The sequence below is a fragment of the Schistocerca nitens genome, chromosome 7 (genome assembly GCF_023898315.1).
Source record: "Schistocerca nitens isolate TAMUIC-IGC-003100 chromosome 7, iqSchNite1.1, whole genome shotgun sequence".
In the NCBI taxonomy this organism is placed as follows: domain Eukaryota; kingdom Metazoa; phylum Arthropoda; class Insecta; order Orthoptera; family Acrididae; genus Schistocerca; species Schistocerca nitens.
In genome coordinates, this window is record NC_064620.1 from 316,608,043 (window position 1) to 316,620,554 (window position 12,512).

The following is a 12,512-nucleotide window of genomic DNA, read 5'->3' on the forward strand; positions in this document are numbered from 1 at the left end:
GCAAAGTGACATGAAATGCAGCGAGCTCCTAAAGTCGGCTGTATGGAATGGTCGACTTCGGTTCATTGGAAGAATTCTAGGAAACTGTAGTTCATCTATAAAGGAGATCACATACACAACGGATGGGTGACCTTTTCTTGAGTACCGTTCGAGGATTTGGGATCCCCTTCACGTCAGATTAAAGGAAGCCGTCGAAGGAATTCAGAGACACGCGGCTAAATCTGTTACCGGTAGCTTCGATCAACACGCGAGTATTACAGAAATGCTCCATGAAGTCGAATGGGAATCCTTGCAGGAAAGACGTTCTATTGCCACCGAGGTACGTATCCTGTAATCAGGGCTCGTACCGAAGCATAGACAGTCGTTTTTTCGTCGTTCCGTTTGCGAGTGGAATAGGAAGGGGAATAAATAACAGTAACAGTAACAGGAGGTACCCTCAGCCACTCACCGTAAGATGGATTGCGGAGAATAGATGTAGATGTAAATGGATGCAGACGGATACCAGTTTAACACAGCTCAGAAAACGCGGGCGTACTCCGTGTTCACGACAAATTGTGAGGTAAGAACACATGAAGACCGGCGCAAAACGAATCGTTGTCCAAACCATATGCCACAAGCGTGAGTTATAAACATCACTATTGACACCTGCGGTATTGACTGTTATAAGTCAAAGATGTCACTAAACAAACTGATCCAACGACCGTAACTTAGACACTACCAGAGACGTTGTCTGGGAAAGAACGAAATATTTCGACTGATGTAAATACACTCCTGGAAATTGAAATAAGAACACCGTGAATTCATTGTCCCAGGAAGGGGAAACTTTATTGACACATTCCTGGGGTCAGATACATCACATGATCACACTGACAGAACCACAGGCACATAGACACAGGCAACAGAGCATGCACAATGTCGGCACTAGTACAGTGTATATCCACCTTTCGCAGCAATGCAGGCTGCTATTCTCCCATGGAGACGATCGTAGAGATGCTGGATGTAGTCCTGTGGAACGGCTTGCCATGCCATTTCCACCTGGCGCCTCAGTTGGACCAGCGTTCGTGCTGGACGTGCAGACCGCGTGAGACGACGCTTCATCCAGTCCCAAACATGCTCAATGGGGGACAGATCCGGTGATCTTGCTGGCCAGGGTAGTTGACTTACACCTTCTAGAGCACGTTGGGTGGCACAGGATACATGCGGACGTGCATTGTCCTGTTGGAACAGCAAGTTCCCTTGCCGGTCTAGGAATGGTAGAACGATGGGTTCGATGACGGTTTGGATGTACCGTGCACTATTCAGTGTCCCCTCGACGATCACCAGTGGTGTACGGCCAGTGTAGGTGATCGCTCCCCACACCATGATGCCGGGTGTTGGCCCTGTGTGCCTCGGTCGTATGCAGTCCTGATTGTGGCGCTCACCTGCACGGCGCCAAACACGCATACGACCATCATTGGCACCAAGGCAGAAGCGACTCTCATCGCTGAAGACGACACGTCTGCATTCGTCCCTCCATTCACGCCTGTCGCGACACCACTGGAGGCGGGCTGCAGGATGTTGGGGCGTGAGCGGAAGACGGCCTAACGGTGTGCGGGACCGTAGCCCAGCTTCATGGAGACGGTTGCGAATGGTCCTCGCCGATACCCCAGGAGCAACAGTGTCCCTAATTTGCTGGGAAGTGGCGGTGCGGTCCCCTACGGCACTGCGTAGGATCCTACGGTCTTGGCGTGCATCCGTGCGTCGCTGCGGTCCGGTCCCAGGTCGACGGGCACGTGCACCTTCCGCCGACCACTGGCGACAACATCGATGTACTGTGGAGACCTCACGCCCCACGTGTTGAGCAATTCGGCGGTACGTGCACCCGGCCTCCCGCATGCCTACTATACGCCCTCGCTCAAAGTCCGTCAACTGCACATACGGTTCACGTCCACGCTGTCGCGGCATGCTACCAGTGTTAAAGACTGCGATGGAGCTCCGTATGCCACGGCAAACTGGCTGACACTGACGGCGGCGGTGCACAAATGCTGCGCAGCTAGCGCCATTCGACGGCCAACACCGCGGTTCCTGGTGTGTCCGCTGTGCCGTGCGTGTGATCATTGCTTGTACAGCCCTCTCGCAGTGTCCGGAGCAAGTATAGTGGGTCTGACACACCGGTGTCAATGTGTTCTTTTTTCCATTTCCAGGAAAGTATATAGTCGCTTTTTCGTATATAAGTATTGACGCAGATACTTTTTTTTCTATGTGGATGAATGGTGTGGCATTAGATACACAGCTTTCATTTCCCTCCATACTTCATATTACTAACTTACCATTAGCTCACTGATGTCATTTTCCTGCGTAAACATGCATACAGCTTGTGACACAGTGAAAATTTTATCCCTTTGCGTTTGGAGTTTATAACGCTGAAACATTCTTTGGTATGAATAAAATCAGGTATAATTATAATCACACGTTAACATAAAATTAAATGCGTCGTAATAAATACTTTCCACTGTTCACGGCTTTGTCTATGCAACGTGTGCAATATGTGCAAAGAAATTTAGGTATCTAGAAAAATTCCACCTACAGTAAATGGCTGTTGGACTATTAAAAGTTGGATTTGATTACTACAGCACGTAACGCTGCTTGCGTAATAGTGTAGTAGGAACTGAAAAAATAAAAACTGATTACGAAACGTAACTACTGATTTTCTTCAACCACGGCTGAAGGAAAGAACTAATGGCACTATCATATTGACAAACGATACAAAAATGCCACCTAAAACGGAAGAGAAACCATCTTCGAATAATGCCAATCGGTAGGTAAATTCCTCTTTTATAATAGTATATTAATACAGCACAGAGGCTAATAATGCACCAATATTTATTTAATAATAACAGTTATTTAAGCGAATTTATATGTGCCATTTTAATCAAAGGTGCGGGCAGTGATTCATGAAACCATAGCGGCAATTAGTAACTTTAACAGAATATCGAAGTATGAAATTCGATCAATAGAAGTGTCGCAAGTGGTAATAATCCTTGAATCATTGTTATTTCCTACAACGCTTGTTCAGTTTTACTACTCAGTTACATTGTCAAGTCACATTAATGTGAACACATGTTAAGGTGGTCCTCACAGATTCTCGACTGGGCTTAAATCCACGTAATTCAGCGGCCAGCGGAATACAGTGTAGTCGTGCTGCTGCTCTTCGGCCCACGCACTCATACTGTCAGCTGTGTGACACGTTGCGTCGATGCAATCGTGACGAAGAAAAATAAACTGCACGGTCTCCACGGATAGCCACATACTTATCGATCGATTGTGCTTTCCAGAATGACGAGATCATTCTGGAAATACACTCCAGCCTGGGCGCTTTCATCGATTGTTGCAGTCTGTTTCATTAGTTTGAAACGGCTGTCCGTCGTCACTCAGTGGTTCTTCACTTGCGGTTTTGGAGTGCCAATTTCAGCCCTCGTTAGCAGCCAACAGGAGTTAGAAAGGCTGTATGAACCAGGGGCTTGCTACGTGAGCCCATACGCAGCAATGGTCGCTGAACGTTCATTGAGCATACACAGTTGGACGCCCCTTGGATCATCTGGGCGATCAGATGCTCAACAGTTGCACGTCTTTTCGCCCATAAGAATTTCCACAGCCGTCGTTCTTCCATGGCCAGTGGTGCATCACTGTTGCCTCGGCGCCGGTTTTGTATAGCGTCAATTTTCCCTGCAAGGTATACTGTGCTTCCACGCTTGGGCCGAAAGCAAATAATCATAGACATTTAGACATCAGGTAAATCGCTCCGCTTCCGCATTACGACAACGACTGTACTATTTTCGGCATGCCCCTCGACACACTTTATACAGGGTGGTCGCAAACAGTACGAAAAGCTTGAAAGAGTATTGTAGGCTAGGCTGTGTTGAGAAATAATTTTTAATAAACAAGTTCGATACTTCGCAGGGCGTTCGAGTTAATTATTATTGAAATTAGCGTATCAGGCCGTTGCCAAACCAGAGTTCGAGACGTCCACCAGATACAATTACTTTTAGTCATTCTCATAGCGTAGATGATTGCGCACGAGACTGCTTAGCCTTCGGCTCGGGTTCGATCATTCCTACCGTTCCATCTCCAATTTATGTATAACGCTCTTGTTCGGTTTCAGGATACCAAACGAACATTTGGCGACACCGTCTCAGGGGGCCACTTCAATCTGCACGTGCAAGTTCTTGATTGGCTAATATCGATGCTAATTAACTCGGAAACAACGCAAAGTATCGAGTTTTCTTTTTTTCCTCGGCACAAACCATCCTGCAACATCCTCACAAGCATTTCGGTTTGTTCTGACTACCCCGTATACCGTCCACGGCGAACGCTGCCACCTGCCGTCCGTTATTGGTTACGGCATGTTGACGTCGAACATAGGCAGTGGTCCCGTAGATGTGACTGCACCCTGTATTGAGCTCACATGAGAAATTCAGTCACTATATGCAAGAGAAAATGTCATTTCTTTTATGAAGCATTTGTCTTATACCTATCACATAAACAGTACTTAAGTGTGAAATCTGCGATGGAGTTGTGTCTGCCTGAAAAACAAACGTGTAAGTTTTTTTTACTATTTCTTAAACTGACTGACTTACACTGAAGAGCCACAGAAACTGGTACACCTGCCGAGCACGCAGAAGTGCCGCAATACGACATGGCATATACTCGACTACTGTCTGAAGTAATGCTGGAGGGAATTAACACCATAAAGTCTGCAAGGGCTATCCATAACTCCGTAAAAATACGAGAGGCTGGAGATCTCTTCTGAACATCACGTTGCAAGGCGTCCCAGATATGCTCCACAATGTTCATATGTGGTCAGTTTGGTGGCCAGCGGAAGTGTTTAAATTCAGAATAGTGTTCCTGGAGCCAATGTGTAGCAATTCTGGACTTGTTACGTGTCGCACAGTCCTGCTCGAATTGCACAAATCCGTCCGAATGCACAATGGACATAAATCGATGCAGCTGATCAGACAGGATGCTTATGTATGTGTAACCTGTCACAGTCGTATCTAGACATATCAAGGGTCCCATGTCACTCCAACAGCACACGCCCCAGATCATTACAGAGCCTCCACCAGATTGAACAGTCCCCTGCTGACATGCAGGGTTAATGGATTGATGAGGTTGTCGCCATACCCGTACACGTCCATCCGCTCCTTACAATTTGAAACGAGACTCGTCCGACCAGGCAACAAGTCTCCAGTAATCAACAATCCAATGAAGGTGCTGACAGGCCCGGCCGAAGAGCACAGCTTTGTGTTGTTTAGTCATCAAGGGTACATGAGTGGGCCTTCGGCTCCGGAAGCCCACACCGACTATGTTTCGGTCAATGGTTTACACGCTGACACTTGTTGATGGCCCAGCACTGAAATCTGCAACAACTGGCGGAAGGGTTGCACTTCAGGCACGTTCAGTGATTCTGTTCAGTCGTCGTTGGTCCCGTTCTTGCAGGTTCTTTTTCCAGTCACAGTAATGTCGGAGATTTCATGTTTTACCGGATTCCTGATATTCGCGGTACACTTGTGAAGTTGTCGTACAGGAAAATCCCCACTTCATCGCTGTCTCGGAGAAGATGTGTCCCATCGCTCGTGCGCCGACTATAGCACCACGTTCAAACTCATTTAAATCTTGACAACCTACCATTGTAGCAGTAGTAAACGATCTAACAATTACACCATACACTTATTTTGTCTCATACAGGCGTTGCCGACCGCAGTGCCGTATTCTACCTGTTTACAGATCTCTGTATTTGAATACGCATGCCTATACCAGTTTCTTTGGCGCATCAGGGTAAATGCGTTCACACAACTGGTCACATGAAATTATTGCGTATCTCAGACGAGAACGGCTGGGGTAATTGTGTAAAACTGAACAAAAACTCGCAACTGGTCTCCATAAATCAAAATTTTAAAGCAGGCTGTCTAACATTCTGCCATCGCAATGTCCTCCTTCGTTTTTTCCAATGCATCGTTGTAGAGTCGACACTAATGTTCCGCACCAAAGCACTACATTACGACGAGTGCTGTTTTTGGAGCAACAGCAGGTTAGTGAGACGTCCGTAGAAGACACCATAACGGCAGCGAGTGCACTTACTATTCGTCTGCAACGTCAATACATCGACAGCGGAAGCCTCTGAGGAATTGCCTTCACCCTCGCTCTGCGCGGTGGGCGTGAAAGAGCGGAGACTGTCGGAGAGCAAAAGTGCCGCAGACACTTTGCAACAGCGCGAACCGAAACACAAGGCGGCACCCACTTCTTCTGAGAACCATTATTTTCTGCTGGCAGGGAGTCCTCGCGGAAAATACCGGCCAACGAGGCTGAAAATAACGTCGCCACCAACTCAAGTCCCAGCGTTTACTGTGTATCTGTACACAACGGTATTATTCTGTCTCTTTTGTGTGATTCTAATAATAAATTAAGTTTCCCCTTGCACCAATACCACACAATATAATTTTAGTTTTTTATATTATTTTATGTTTTTAGCAGGCATGGAAATCATAGGACTAAACAGCAAGGAAAAAAATAATAACCTATCCACTCTGCTAGGAAATTATAACTGCCATATAACTAAAATAGAAAAGAAACTACTCAAATCACCAGACCAACCGGACAAAACCACACACTTTTTAGACTGATAGACCACTTGCTACGAGGGCGTGCAACAAAGTTACTCTTCCGAATTTGTTTTTTCTGTCCATAATATGGGTTGAGGTATTACATGTTATGTTTAGAAGTCGGTCAACTATTCCGTTTCGCTACCCGTTGTAACCTTCTGCTCCTAGAGGCCTACGAACTGCAGCGTGTAACGAGCTTCTGTCTGCCGTAACTATATCGGTGCGTGAGAAACAGACCCCTAGAAAACGGAAAGCACGAATTCGACGAGTTCGTCCTGACATGGAGTAGCCTCTCCTTCACGACGACAACGCCGTAGCACACGTGTGCGCTGCGACATCTGCAACAATCCGACGCCTTTGGTTCACTGTCATCTATCAGACTTCGTACAGTCCTTTCTTGACCCATCCGATTTTCATCTGTTTCCAGGATACCTTCGGGGACTTCACTTCGACAGTAAAGAGATGAAACTGTGCTTCCATCAACAAAGTCGAGCAGCCGGCGGGAGTGGCCGAGCGGTTCTAGGCACTTCAGTCAGGAACCGCTCTGCTGCTACCGTCGCAGGTTCGAATCCTGCCTCGGGCATGGATGTGTGTGATGTACTTAGGTTAGTTAGGTTTAAGTAGTTCTAAGTCTAGGAAACTGATGACCTCAGATGTTAAGTCGCATAGTGCTCAGAGCCATTTGAACCATTTTTTTAACAAAGTCGAGCATTTTATAGTGACGGTAGAGTAAACTGAGTAATGTTATTGTCGACTCAACAACTGTGCTATAAGAAACTTATCATCAAAATTTGAGCAGATATCGTAGAGGAACAGAAGTAACTCTGCTACCTTGGAATTTTTTTGTATGACCTACATTATCTGGCACTCAATGCTGCAGTGAATTTTCAATTTACTGCAGCAAGTTATCCGCCGAATTGACGTACGTCACTACATCAGTCGAACATTCAGCTTCTCTGGTGGGACACATGACATTGAAGACCTGCCTCGTAGTCAAAAACATCGGCTGATGTCTGTTACTAACAAGTTATCGCTCACAGGTTTCCAAACGCCAATGCAACAGACCTGCGTTCTGGCTTTTTGGTGGAAACTAAAAGAGCTGTGTTTACCCACACTGTACGCAACCACCTTCACTGATCAACATGTCCTCTACATGTCCATTACAAATATATGTGTTACCACCACCCGACCTCGACATAATATAATTATTTAGTTTGATTAGCCCTACTTTTATACTCAGTATAATCATTAAGCCAATTTCCAGTAATTCCCCTACTTTCAGGTTCGCTGATATGAAGCTGGCGCAAAAAGTTTCTTGACAGCTCACAACATGACTCAATGTTTGTGCAGTAACGAGTCATAATGATGGAAGGAGGAGCTGTAACAAAATTCGGAAAGTAGCTTAGCCGCAATTATAATTAAAAGAAATCAAACTTGCTTGTACCAGGAACAGAGCTTCTTCACTGTACTACAGATCAACTTTGTTATGTCCTGTGTATTATCGTGAGCTTCACTTCAAAACCGCGCCGCTGCTACTGTCGCAGGTTCGAATCCTGCCTCGGGCATGGATGTGTGGGAAGTACTTAGGTTAGTTACGTTTAATTGTTTCTAAGTCTAGGGAACTGATGACCTCAGATGTTAAGTCCCATAGTGCTTAGAGCCATTTGAGCCATATTATCGAGTGATTATCATTTTGCAAGTAAGCGGTGCTATCCTATGGTAGGGCACAATGTATGAAAAACACGATCTGATCACTGTGTTGTTTATTAACGATGCCCACTTTCTGACTAGCATATAATATTCAGATCTATGTTGAGAAAAAGGAAAAACAAGACTCGAGAAATACATACATACATAACATTACATTACGTTACATTACATAGGTGTAACACAAAGTAATACCGGCAATGTTACTACAAATAAAATTTAAAAAACTTGAACCTGTACACACCTGATGTAGCAACGTGCAGTTTCTCTCTAGTTGTAAGAATGTAATACCGAACTATGGGGAATACAATGGGCGAAAGTAGCATAGTCACGTTATTCGTCACAAGTCAGTGTTCACCACACTGATACAGTGCATACGAGACTCTTCGTTTTTAAAACAAAAAATGAAAATCTAAGTTAATATACAGCAATATGCATAACACTTTATAGGATAAAAGTAAAGGTGCAGATGTAGGAAACAACCACTCAGTAAACTGTACTCCGAACATTTTCTTCTGTGTTTACACATTTCGTAGAAAAGACAGGGCGAAATCAACAAAAAGAGCTAACTTGCATTGTGTGAATTCTCCGTATAATGCAACGCAACTGGAGGAAGTTGCTACCGTTTGAAAAATAGAAATACTCGGGACTCTTTCAATTGTTTTATTTTGTAATGAAAGAATCTCCTTTGCACTGTTTCAATGCATTGGCCACTGACTTTTGCACATGACGCATGTTTCACTATGCAACGTATTCCCATTACATCCTCCACATATTTATGCCAATTTTATGCCATTCTTACCACTACTGACAAACAGCAACTTCCAATACAAATGGTCATGACATTAGTTATTTTAGTAATATTAGTGTTATTTATAATGGTGCATACATTTAGATTTTTTATAGTGACACGCCTCTCGTTTCCTTTTCCCAGTTAATGAGGCCATTACATAAACGAGCTGCATTACTAAACAAATATGTAAATAGGTGCAAATTATATCGCGAACAGTAGGAAAAGAAATGCCAAGGCTATGATTTTTCCATGTCTACGCTACTTATTACTGACAACATGAGATTCCAAACTTATTGTCCCATCAGTTCATCTGTTTGTTTAACCCTAGGATACCAAAGTGCGACGTCACCTAATGGTTACTGCCGAGTAGTTGCTCTTCCCAAACAGCCTCCCATACGAGCAAATCAGCTGCTTATTTACCTGCAGGTACTTGGGCTACTCACGGCTCTGTTTAAAAAGTATGTCTCGATGTAGTTATAGGGTCGAGCAAGATATGTCTGAATTCATACCTCACAGCTAATTTGCTCCAAATACTAACCTGTAGCTTTGATCCAGCATCAAATGCCTATGCATTGGTTATAATTGCGAATTTAATAAAACACGCATAAATACAAAATAAAAGTTAAATGATTAATTTAATGTGAAGGGTTCTGTTCTAACGTCTGTAGCTGATGTAAACAACAGAGAATTATGTTCAATAATGTCTATTCAAGAAAGGCAAATCTCAAATAAACGGAGATTGGTCTCACGATATTCAGTTAAAATGCAGACAGAAAATATCCTTATCAAATGCAGTGAAGTTACGTTGAGAGCAATAAGAGAATGGTAGCAAAATCCCTAAACTAAACAGTCATCAAAGCCTTGTGAAACCTAAGTGCATTTCTTTATCACAAGACACGAAAGATTCACGAGCTAAAAATAGTGCAGAGTTCAACATGATGATACACAAATTAACACTCGCGATATGAAGAATAGTAACTCGTACCCTGTCTATTCTCAGTTCCATAACTCCAGCAGCAGAAGTTAGAGTCCTACTCTGGAGCACATTTCGCGAAATATAAACTTCCTTCAAACGTTAGAGCAGTGTAGCGGCCATTCACTACCCAGACACCATCACCTATACGACTGATTCGGACGTTTTACACTAGACAGGCCTGCCTCCTCCTCATCAGAAAGTCTACAGAATCGCTCGCTTGAGCTCTTCACTCGAAAACTCCCAGTCTCCACTTCACTATCGTACTGCTCAGCCACTGTCCGTTTTTCCATTGGCTGTAGACCATTCCCACAAAAATTCATAGCTCATCCATGCCACCGTCAAACAAATATATTATGACAATATTTAAGTAAAGAAATGCTACAAATATTCAGTCGCACTCAAATCATTCACAATAAACATAAATAAAGTTTTTTTCAAAAATAAATAAGCTAGCATCCCTGCGCAAGTGCGCTCACGGTAAACGACAACACATTGTCACTAAATATTATTTAAACAATTATTTATACCTGCTTAACAGAAGCGTCTTTTGGTTCTTTTTCAATTGTTGTGTCGTAACACATCCCGCTGACCACTTTTAAATTAGCATACTTTACTTACAGCATTTCCAAACAATATTTGAATGAAGTTGCTAGCAAAATAGGAAACTTTTCACTAAATAAATACACCAAAATGACGAAATATGACGTACTGATGCTGTGTAAATGTGGAGAATACAATGTTGTGACAGACATTTGCGTAACAAAAGGAAGTTATAAAAGATGTAAATAAGCAAGAAATGGAACAGATACAGATACATACTTTCATAGGTGACGGCTATAATGCAGTGTTATCATCTGATATAATATTTGTTGCCATGACATGAAGCATTTAAAATTTGTTAATTCAGAGGTTCATTGTGAATATGTTTATCACTGTGAAATATTAACTTGTATAGTTTTCTAGATAATACTGTTTCGTCTTTGGATGTTCCTTGTTTTTCTGGGATAGCTCATGTATTCTAATTTGCTTTAATATGTAGCTGTGATTTATTCTCGAAGTTCAGAGAGTTGTGGCTTAGCCATCTTTAAGACTGTGTGACACTCAGCCATTTCTTGCAACATTGTCTGTTCTCCGAAGCGACCGCCCATCGCCAAAATCCCCAGTACTAGGAGCAATACACGTCCGGTGACGCTGCTAGCCTTTGTACCTGGATTCGCTCGTACCGGTCACCTAGCCGGAACCGGAACACGAACAGCCGCTGCGCGCCCTAAACCTGGGCCCGTGAGCGTTTAGCCGATTAGCTCGCCTAAATACGCTTAAGAGTACAAAACGTGGGGGGATGTTATATTATCACTAAACCATCATAAATTTTACTACTCCACGTTTTTTAAAGCTGTCACAATATGTAGTTTATTCAGTAGTTAATAACAATTATAAGGTCTGCAGTGGTATGTCATATACAAAATAAGTTCAAAATGTCCTGTTTTGCACCTTATACCTACAATACCAGATTGGTAGGAACCGTGAGGCGGTATCAACTGCAATCGTCAATTTTACGAGCGTTTAGTAATCTTGGGTTAGTGAGATTTTGATGATATAACATGGTCGACTGACTAATGCAGGAATGACAATGAGTGTAAAAATATTGTGTTAACTTGCACCAGTTACACCTCCGAAATGGCAAAGAACATAAATAAGGCTTATTGTTAAGATTAGTTATGGAGAGAATACTGTATAGCGAAAGCATAAAAATTATTTAGAACTAATTAACGTGAATACTTAAAACTGTGCGAATACTGAATGTTAGTCTGGTTCCGAACACTAGGCTGACTGAGGTACTGATCATGTGGCCAAGGTTTTAAATAAACATGCAAGCCAGCAGTCAGGGTAGTTTATCATTATGTGGTTGGGCTTGTAACGTGTTTGGGAGGGGAGTTATGTCCGGATTGGTGGGTTGGAAGGAATCGTCCAACACCCTGGCCACCCCGCTCTCCAGACATTACGCCCCTTGACTTTTTTTTTTCTGGAGCTATATCAAGGACCAAGTCTTCGTCACACCAGTTGCTGACGTCGACGAACTGAAGGCTAGGATACAAACTGCTGCGGGTACTGTGACAGAACACATGTTACGAAACACCTGGCGAGAACTGGAATACAGTCTTGACATTCTCCGAGCCACCTAGGGAGCACGCGGTAAGTTTTACTAACGTAAGTGGTCTTGAAAAAAACTGGTAACACTAACCTATGTAACGGCATCAAATAAAATTTATTATATCAAACAGTTATTCTGTTATAAATTTTTATAATCAGGGAAAGACTTTGCGCTCACCCTGTATAATAACAAATTCAACCGTATATGATAAAGTAACAAAATGGCTCTGAGCACTATGGGACTTAA